We start from the raw sequence: 10,756 nt of genomic DNA, 5'->3' as shown, positions 1-10,756 counted from the left end.
CTAGTTTCATATTGTATGGCTCCATTTATATGAAATGTCCAGGACAGGTAAATCCAGAGACAGAAGGCAGATTGGTGGTTGCCAGGGGCTGGGAGGAGGGGGAACGGGAGTGATCGTGGTTTAATGGGCAGGGGGTTTCCTTTTTGTGTGATAAAAATGTTTTGGAACCAAATAGAGGTGGTGTTTGCACAACACTGTGAATGTACTAAATGCCACTGAGTTGTTCACTTTATAGTAGTTCATTTTATGTTATGTGAATCCCACCTCAATAAAAAATTGTTTAAAAACCACAGAAAAATGGCATACCCAAATTACGAGAAGAATTTCTTTGAAGAGGCAGTAGATGAGGAAAATGTGACTCTTATATTGATTCCAGTGAATGAGGGACTTGTTGAAGACCATCAAAGGGAACCAGGTGTTTCTTTAACTTCAGAAGTCAACGTGGAGGGACCTCCCTGGTGGTCCAGTGGGTAAGACTCTGCGCTCCCAATGCAGGGGCCCGGGTTCGATCCCTGGTCAGGGAACTAGATCCCGCATGCATGCCGCAACTAAGAAGAAGTCTGCGTGCCGCAACTAAGAAGTCTGCATGCCGCAACTAAATGATCCCGCGTGCCACAACAAAGATCCCGTGTGCCACAACTAAGACCCGGCACAGCCAAAATAAATAAATAAATAAAAATATAAAAAAAGAAGTCAGTGTGGAGCCACCGAATACAAATGATCAAGCTCATCCTCCTCAAACAAACGAAGAGCTCAAGGCTTGCCCCAAATCTAGTTGTAGTAAACCAGTTTATCCCTTGCCGACCACGATGCCTCCAATTAATAAAGTGAGTTGGGACACCTTATGGAACTGTACCGATGGCCAGAAAATAGGGATTTATCTGAGACTCCAGAAACATGCTTATCCTGCAAAAGATCAGTGTATTCCTCAGTCATCACAGGAGTCCAGATTGCAGTCACGTTCAAGGAAACGTAAGATGGTGACCAATAGAACAGGTGTTCGGAAAAGTAGGATGAGGGAGAGCAGGAAAGGTCTACTGTGGTTGGAGTGATAACTTCAGCTCAGGAAGCCACGTTGGCAGCATGGTCAAGAATTGCTGCAAGAACGTTCAACCTAAGGCTGTGAATTCACAGCTCCTTCCCACCTCTGTTGAGTCCTTTCTGCCACAAGCCTCAGTTGTCCAGTGGTGTGTGGTCCCTGGCAGACCGCTCTTGGCAGACACAGAAGGTTGGATTTGCCTGCAGTTCCATGCGGGTCAGGCCTGGGTGCCTGACACTCCCTGGAGGATGATCTCTCTTTATGTTACTTGCCTGCACTTTCCCCTCCCCAGACCCAGAAGATAATGTGTTATACCCTGAATGTGCTAAGAGGAATAAGAAAATTAGGAAAAGATAAATTGCAATGGGGAAGAGGAAGAAACCTGGTTTGGACATACCACCATCATTACTTTTAGATGGTCCATGTTGGGAATTCCCTGGTGGTCCAGTGGTTATGACTTGGTGCTTTCACTGCACAGTCAAAAAAAAAAAAAAAAAGGAAGTTAAAGAAAAAAAGGAACATAGGGCTTCCCTGGTGGCTCAGTGGTTGAGAGTCTGCCTGCCGACGCAGGGGACACGGGTTCGTGCCCCGGTCCGGGAAGATCCCACATGCCGCGGAGCGGCTGGGCCCGTGAGCCATGGCCGCTGAGCCTGCGCATCCGGAGCCTGTGCTCCGCAACGGGAGAGGCCACAACAGTGAGAGGCCCGCGTACCGCAAAAAAAAAAAAAAAAAAAAAAAAGGAACATAGATGGTCCATGTCTTAATACAAACTAAAAGGTTACCAGAGGGGAAGGGGGAGGGGTGGGTGAAATTGGCGAAGGGGTGTGATTGTATGGTAATAATGGAACTAGACTTATTGTGGTCTATTATTTTGTAGTGTACACACATATCGAATTACTATGTTGTACATCTGTAACATAATGTTATATACCAATTTTACCTCAATTAAAAAAATGTTTGTTAGAAACAAACAAACGAACCCCAAACACAGTGGATGTTTACTCTCCGGGCATCCTGGGATGCTTCCTTATTTCACAGGGCCGCCTGGATGGTGTGACTCCTTTCCTTCCTTTTTTCCCTGTTCTTTCCCTTCTTAAACCTCAGAGGGTTTGGGACTTGCAGTGAATTTTAAGCCAGAGGTGATTCTGGGTGTGGCCACTGCCCACTGCAGTGGCCCTGGAGACCTGGGTGGTTGGTCCAAAAGCTGAGCTCATGTCTTTTCATGAGACCTGGTACCGAGGGCTCTAATGAGGTGCCAAGGACGTCTTGTTCACCAGCTGTACCTGTTTTCCTCCCCGCTTTGGGTGGGGGACAGGAGCTGTACTCCCTAGGGTACGAGGCTGCAGCTCCAATTGGCCGGGAAGGCTTGGAATGCCGGATTTCCATCATCGCTTGGCACTGAGGGTGCACAGATGACGCCACTATGAAAGGGCTGGTCTTGGGGAAAAGCTATTGGCGCTGGAATTGTAAAGGGGAAAGAGGGTTTGGGCTCATTCTCTGGGCCTTTCCAAATCCTCCATGCTGGGGTTTGGGCAGAGCCCAGAGCTGCCTTGGGGCTCTCCCAGAATGAGCTTGCATTAGGTCCTTCAGGAATGGGAGTTTGAATCCAAACACTCCTCCTTGGGTTGCTCGGCACCAGCTGGCTGTGGTGGGAAGAGGCCCTCTGGTCCCTGGCAGGCCTGGCCCTCTGGGCTCATCTGGCACAGACATGGGGAGCGGTCCCTCTGGCTGAGCTGTGCTCCCTGCTCCTGCCTTGAGCTGTGACGGGCTGATCTTAACCCCAGGGTCTGATCTCAGTGATGCTTCGGGGATTCTCAGGACATGGATGGTTTTGGACCCACCTGCATCACGTGTACCTGGTCATCTGGGGTTTAGGGTCCTGTTTACGATGCAGATCCAGCTGACTGGGTCAGAACCTCTGGGGGGATTTTACAAACTCCGTTCGGGGATTTGTTCACCAGCTGAAGTTAGAGAGTGACTGGAGGATGGGACAGTGTTTTGCTCCCCAAAGCTGAGGATTTCCTACTTGTTTTACCCCCTGCCTGGACGTGCAGGGTAGGAATTCTTGCAGACGCTGGTCTCCGGCAGAAATATTACAGTGGTTCCTGGGGCCATGGGGCCTGAGTTTGAATCCTGACTCCGCTCCGTCACTTTCCAGCTGGGGGGACTCCAGACCAACCACCTTGCTTCCCTGGTCCCCGGTTTCCTCATCTCTAAAAAGGGGTCCCTCAGGAATTCCCTGGTGGTCCAGTGGTTAGGACTCCATGTTCTCACTGCTGAGGGCCCGGGTTCAGTCCCTGGTGGGGGAACAAATATTCCACAAGCTGCACGGTGTAGACAAAAAGTAAAAAAATAAAAAAACTAAAAAGGGGGCTCTCGGAATTCATGTCCACCCAGGCCCTCCGAATGTGACCTTATATGGAACCAGGGTCCTTGTCTATGTCATTAGTTAAGGATCCCCAGATGACATCAGCCTGGATTTAGGGTGGACCCTAAGTCTGATGACTGGTGTCCTTGTAAGAAAAGGAGAGTAGGGGACTTGCCTGGTGGTGCAGTGGTTAAGAATCCGCCTGCCAACGCAGGGGACACGGGTTCGAGCCCTGGTCTGGGAAGATCCCACATGCCATGGAGCAACTAAGCCCATGTGCCACAACTACTGAGCCTGCATGCAGCAACTACTGAAGCCCGTGCACCCTATAGCCCATGCTCCGCGACAAGAGAAGCCACCGCCGTGAGAAGGCTGCGCACCGCAATGAAGAGTAGCCCCCGCTGGCCGCAACTAGAGAAAGCCCCCGCGCAGCAACGAAGACCCAGTGCAGCCAAAGAATAAAATTAATTAATTAATTAATTTAAAAAAAGAAAGAAAGAAAAGGAGAGGAGGACACACGGAGAGATACACAGAGTAGAAAAGGCCATGTGAAGACAAGGCAGAGAGGGGAGTGATGTGGCCATAACCAAGGAAGGCCTGGAGCCCCCAGAGCTGGAGGAAGCCAGAGAGGATTCTCCCCAGCAGCCTTCAGAGGGAGCATGGACTGCCAACACTTTGATTTCCAGCCTCCGGCCTCCTGAACTGTGAGAGAAAGAATTTCTGTTGCTTTAAGCCACCCCGTTCATGGTCATCTGTAATGGGCACCCTAGGAAACAAAAACACTCCCTCAAAGGACAGTCATCACCTCGAGCATTTGACACACAGCATACAGAAGGGGCTCAATCACTGTGTAGACGGAACAGCAGAGAGGGCAATAAATTTTCAGGGAGCAGCCCGTGGCTCTGCAGAGGACCAACCGGTCAAAAGGAGCCTCCCCGGTGTGTCCGGGGCCCGGCCCTGCTGGTGCACTGCCTCACTCCACTCCCTCCTGGCTTCCAGAGGCTGGAGCCTGGGCAGGGAGCCGGGAGGGAGCAGCACCAAGGAGAGGGCCGGGAAGGGCAGCCCTGGCCCAGGGCGAGGAATGCAGCCCCGTGAATCATGGCGTGCGGGCCAATGGCTGCCTGCTGACATATCACACCCCAGGGGCAAGACAGTGGTGACCTAATGCTGGTGTCAAACACTCAGGGCCCCTCCCAGCACCGCCCCCATGCTTCAACGTTGCCCAGAGGGAGCTGTCCCCACCCCACCCCTGCCCAAGCTTGTGTGCTCTTCCCTCCCTTGCACACACAGCAGGACAAGCAGACCGCCTGAGCCAAGACTTCAGTGGAGGTTTATTATTTGGATGCTTCGGAATGGGCGAGGCGAACAGTTTCCACTTCCCCGAGGGCAGCCGCATCGTAAATCCTGGAATACGCACTGCACATCTGCCACAGCTGCCCCGGGAGAGTGTGATGGGATGAGCTTCGCAGGGACAGTTCCCTGGGCTGGAGTCCCACTCTCTCTCTCTCTCTCTCTCTCTCTCTCTCTCCTCCGTCTATAAAAATAATGGCCTACAGATGGGGAAACTGAGGCCCAGAGCTGCTAAGGACCTGTTATACACCTCCAAGTCAAGGAGCTTCTCGGCAACAGAGCCGGAATTGGAATGGAGAATTTATCTTGGGCAAAGTTCCGTTCTACTTCCGGGACCAGGGTCGTCATCTTCTCGGCCACTGCTGCAAATCTCGGCACACCTGCTCCTGGGTCCTGGAGGTGTCCCCCTCCGCCCCCACCCCCGAGTCAGGGCATCGTGGCTTCTGGGCTCTAGAAACAACTGTTATTTTCTTGGCCCTCACCTTCTGAAAGTGAGTATATCTTACCCTCAGCAGTGATTTGAGCTCCATGAATTTCCTCTGTGCCCACTCCACCTTCAGAGAGAAAGTGTTCCCGAGGCTCTGGATTGGGGCTCTTGGCCTCTGTATCACCACACGACCGTGAGCAAGGATTTTAGGACAGTCTGTCGAGACCGGGCGTCTAGTATGGTGAAGGGTCCCTGAGTATCCGGGGCACACGCAGCCCCTAACCTGTGCTCCGTACCCCAGGAGAGAGCTCCATGCTTCTCTGCTGGTGAGCCAAGTCCAAGTCCTCGCAAGGGCTTTGACAGGCATCTGGAACACCGGGCAGGGCCACTTAGAGCTCCCCAAGGCTTCTGCTTATTTATTTTACCATCATAACCTGAAGCCAATATTTAAACATTACCAAGGCAACAGCCCCAATCTCCCAGCCCTCGGCCCCCGGCCAGCCCCACATGGAGGGGACTAGGGCAGGAAGGGAGCAAGGAAAATGAGTCAACCGTCCCCCCACCCACCCCCGACCACCTGGGAAAACAGTGACCCAAAAATCAGATCCCAGCTTCTCTTACAGGGTAACTGTTCTTTTTGGGGGGCCTACGACTCGGCGCTTTTCACACAACAGGAAGAGAATTGAGCAAGACTCTGCCCCGATATTTTATTTTGTTTTCGCCATTATGGTTGGAAACGAGAGGTTCTTCCAACGTTTTATTGAAGCATAATGTGCATGAGGAAAGTGGACAAGTTATAACGGTCCAATTTTTTTTTCCGCAAAGTGAACTCTCCCTTTCACCAGCACCCCAACAAGAGCAGCCCCCACAAAGGTCCCCTGTCCCCTCGTCACTATACCCCCAGGGTGACCAGGATCCTAGCGGCTCACAGTTTTGCCTGTTTTTGTACTTCACATAGAGGGAAGTGTACGCTATGTTCCATCTTGGGTTGAAGCCAACAGCATGTTTAGGTTCTAGGAGGTTCCCGTGGCCCTTCTCACCACCATTCTGGGGAGGAGAGAATGCAGAGGAGGAGAAGACACCTTCCCTGTCCCACAGGCCATGTGGGTGTCAGGACAGGGACGGAGAGCATGTAGAGAATGGGGTGGGGGTGGTCTGTTATTAGAAAAAAAGCCACAGCATCCTTTTCCCTTGTGCTGTGGATCTCGAGTCTCCACCTGACGTGCATGATGGGAGAAAGGAGGGGGCTGCAGGGTCACAACAAAGCTGCCCAGTGGGTCTCCAGAGCCCCACTCCCAGAAGTCCTCGTGTCTCGTGGCAGGACGCTGGGGGCACCCACCTCCTCTTTACTGTCCAGTGAACCTTGCCACTGCAGGGCTGGCTCTGATCGCCCTTGTTTTTATGCCTGGTCGGGGCAGGGCAGGGATGACCCTAACCTGGGTGTCTTGGTGGGGTTGGCAGTCCTGGGCTCAGTACCCCTGTGTAGCCCCTGGTGCCACGCGGATTTCACTCTCTGTCCCAGGATTGAGGAACGGATTCTTTCTCTCTCTCTCTCTCTCTCTCTCTTTCTTATTCGGGGGGGGTCAGCTTGCGGGATTTTAGTTCCCCGACCAGGGATCGAACCCGGACCCCCTGCAGTGGAAGTGCAGAGGCCTAACCACTGGACCGCCAGGGAAGTCCTGAGGAGGGTTTTTTTCTTGGTGCTTCACATCCCTTGGGCCAGTGAGTATCTGAAGAGAAGGACCAGTTTTCAACATTTCCAAGCCATCACAGACTGCTGCCTTTGTGAAATACAATAGCCGTGACACAGGTGAGAAAAAGAGATGGAAGAAATAAAAGCCATCCAAAATACAAGCTCCCACTTCTTTTCTTATTATTAGACTCAATGGTCACAAAATTGCATTTCACAAAATCTAACAGGACAAACCTAACGAGGGGCAAAAGGCATATAGAAGTTTCTGAGTGCTGACTCTCGATTTCTATACTTATTCTGTGGGTCGTGGGCATGCTGTTCGCTGACCAGCGCAGGTCTGTGGGCCACACTGGGAGCAGTCTTGCCTTAGACCGCCCTCTGCCCCGCCCTGGGCTGACCTGGAGTGGTCCCTGCTGTTTGCATCTGCCTGGGGCCCCCTTCCCAGCTCCTTGCAGGTCCCGTCCTCTTCCTATTCCCGTGTATGTTGCTTTAGCAGAAGTAAAAGAGAGAGAGAAACCTCTGCCCACCTTGTATGAGACCCTGAGTGCAGAAGCCTCGCTCTTTTCAGTTCCTTACAGATCCTTAGGAATTGCACCTTGCTTCTTTTGGCACCTCGTGGCTTCTCTGCCTTAGATGTGGGACAAGTTTCCTCTGGAGCTGGGTTGGAATACTACGCGGCTGACATGAAGACGGCGCCTCACCCGGATCCTCCCTCTTCCCTGTGCTCCCCCCTCCCCCAACCCACTGTATCCTGGCAGCCCGATGTCACCCTCCGGGAGATGCTGAGGGCATGGGAAGGGGGTTCCTGGAGGGGGTACGGGGCATCTCTGCCCCCTCCTCGCTTAAGAGTCTCTGTCCTGTGGTTCAATCCTGAGCCCACACGTCTTGGGCTTTTCCTTGAGGGAAGGCTCTCAGGATCCAAGTGGGCTGGCAGCTTTATCCCGGCTGAGGTCACCACCAGGGACGTAACCAAGCCCTCCGCCCACTACGTCCTCGGTATTCCCACAGGAAATCCGTGGTCTCAGTTCCTTTCGCTCAGGGACATGTCCGAGGCTGCTCATCTTCCCTCACCGTTGTGGAGGGACAGCTTCCCTGTGACCAGCCACGGTGTGACCGGCCCCTCCAGAGGGCAGCCCACGTGACCTCTCTGGCTCTAAGAGCCCCCAGCCCCATCCGACCAGTGTCATGGGTACGTGTGGGATGGTGAGGAGGGAGGAGGGCGTTTTCTACCTGCGATTGGTTTTGTTGGGGCTTCTTTTGGGACAGGTGGGCTCAGTGAGGACCCAGTAAGCCCAGCCAGAGACACACGCAGAACCAGTGGCATTGGGATTTACGAGCTGTCACCGGTCCTGCTGTGTACAAGCCTTCCTGCCTTTCCCTTTCCTCTCCTCATTTTTCTGCTTTTTTTTTTCTTTTTAATAACCCTGGCTGCATATTTTCTCTAAACCAAACCATCTGTTTACTAACTTTTCTAAGCAGTACTAAAGACAGCAGAGATCCGAGAGCCCCTTGGGTCCAGGAACCTTCTCTGGCTGTCCCCAGGTGGCCCAAGGAAGGAGTTAAGTGCCCCAGAGTGGGGCCTGGAGGTCGCGTGTCCGGCAGGGTCCTTTCCTTTCTACCTGAAGTTGCCTGTGCAAGGCAGTGTCTCCTTGGAAAGGGGCTGTGTCTGCCTCTCCAACGCTGCCTTTTGCAGTTGATCACAGGACAGTGGGGTCACCTGCCCGCGGCAAGGTGCCTGCTGGATGTGGACGGAGCTGGAGCTGAGGCGCTGGGCAGTGAGGCTGCTGGGCCATCCGGGCTTCCCGGGTGCCAAGTTCTCTCCAAGGGAATGTACTGAGTTACGAGGATGGGTGAGACCAGGAAAACATTTCGACAACAATGCCGAGCGCCTAGGTGACAGAGGAAAAAAAAGAGGAGTCTGTTTGGGAACAGATTTCGGCCCTCACATCCAAGGCATTAGTAATTCAAGCAGCAGTGAGTGTCATATTTACTTGGGAAAGTATGAGAAGTCAAATAACAATGTTCTCTTCACAGCTTTCATCATCGACGTGCTGGGTTCCCAGTGCAGGCAGCCACCTAATCATAAACAGGGGTGCGCGCTGCCATCTGGCAGCAAGGGTGACCGTGCTGCTGGCAGCGGGGACCCAGGCCCCTCAGTGCCAGGTGGACTCCATCACCAGGCCTGGTGTCAGCCGCGCGGCCCCTGGAAGCCCAGACTGTCCCCCGCAGTCACTGTTGTCAGGATGGCACCACCGCACACCGCTTGGACTAGGAAGCAGCCAGCGTTGGCGGTGCTGACAGCAGCACCATGTCTGGCCCAGTAAGCTGACCAGAGGAAAGATGAAGTCTTAGGTCAAAAAACCTCCACTTTATTGTGTTATGTCGTATCATTATTATTATTTTTTTGGCCGTACGGCATGGCTTTTGGGATCTTAGTTCCCCGATCAGGGATCGAACCCGGGCAGTGAAAGCACTGAGTCCTAACCACTGCATCGCCAGGGAATTCCCTCGTGTTACGTTTTTTGTTGGGAGAGAAGGATGGGAAATGAGAGGGAGGGTGACCAACCATCCCGGTTTATCTGGGACTGAGAGGGTTCCGGCCTACAGGACTTTATGTTCTAAAACTGGGATAAGCCGGTCACCTTGGTGGAGGGGGTGTTCACAGCAGGAAAAGGCACAGGCTTCAATGTCAGCATTCATAGTTTGCCCCTAACTCACTATTTGCAAAATGGGGTAACCTCCCCGGGGTTTATCTATAAAAAGGAGAGACTGACTATTAGGGGAGGAACAAACTCAACTCTTTACAGGCAGGGTAGATAACCTGACAGGGAAGGGGGCAGGTCTGGGGACACAGGTGGCCTGTGGGATGGTGACGACCAAGGAGACCTGGAAAAGAGGCTCCTCCCCTCAGCCAGCCCATCACCTCCAGGCAAAATGCAGGCCCTGGGCTGCCAGACGTCTGATTTTTTAAAGAATTTTTTGTGAAACTTCCCAAATTCTGAAATGTTGGCTCACAAATTAAGGACATCCTGTATAGGCCACACAAACACCTCTGGTTGCCAAGTTGGCCTCTGGGCAACCAGTTTGCAACCTCTTCACTACACAATTTCTAAGTTTCCCGTCAGTTCTAAAGTTCAATGATTTTATTTAACCAGCCAGCCGTCCCCTCAGTTAACCGGAAACGAATCACATGGTTTACTTTGAGTAAGCTATATAAGCAGCTATATATGTTACAAAAGCTGATTCCAGGGGGTTCATTCTAAAAAGCGTTTTCTCCAAAGGAGGCATTATGCTTCCAGAAAAATCTCAAGGGAAAGTATTGCAAGCAACAGTAGTAGCTGTTGGATTGGGCTCTAAAGGAAAGGGTGGAGAGATACAACCAGTTAGCGTTAAAGTTGGAGATAAAGTTCTACTAGAATGTGGAGGCACCAAAGTAGTTCTAGATGACAAGGATTACTTCTTATTTAGAGATGGTGACGTTCTTGGAAAATATGTAGACTGAAATACTTCACTATTGAAGTGGCATCATGTGAAGTTGCCCATTCCACTGAAGTTCTGATATCTTTTCATCGTGTAAATAATTTCCATGTTTCTTATAATAAACGAATGATTTTTTTTAAAGAGGTTTCTGCAAACTGTCCCAAGTTGGTCTACCTCTCCGTTGATTTAGGTGCTGTGGATCAATATTGTTAAGATGTCTGTTATAACCTAGATGAACCTGGAAAACAATCTGCTCAGTGAAAGAAGCCTGACACAAAAGGTCACATGTTGTATGATTCCACTGATATGAAATATCCAGAAGAAGCAAATTCATAGAGACAGAAAGTTGATTAGTGGTTGCCTGGGGGAAGGAGTGATGGGAATTAACTGCTAATGGGT

General features: G+C 51.7%; 1 pseudogene across 1 annotated transcript in view; it reads left to right on the top strand.

Moving 5' to 3' along the window:
• The first annotated feature begins 809 nt into the window (after positions 1-809).
• The window catches only part of LOC307063520 (developmental pluripotency-associated protein 2-like), a 33,423-nt pseudogene continuing 23,476 nt past the window's right edge, over positions 810-10,756 (top strand). The window contains exon 1 of the transcript in view: positions 810-1,463. The product of the transcript in view is annotated as a developmental pluripotency-associated protein 2-like (transcript). The remainder of the gene's footprint in view (positions 1,464-10,756) is intronic.

The sequence above is a fragment of the Hyperoodon ampullatus genome, assembly GCF_949752795.1.
Source record: "Hyperoodon ampullatus genome assembly, chromosome: 2".
NCBI lineage: Eukaryota > Metazoa > Chordata > Mammalia > Artiodactyla > Ziphiidae > Hyperoodon > Hyperoodon ampullatus.
This window is presented reverse-complemented; position numbering and strand designations above follow the sequence as displayed.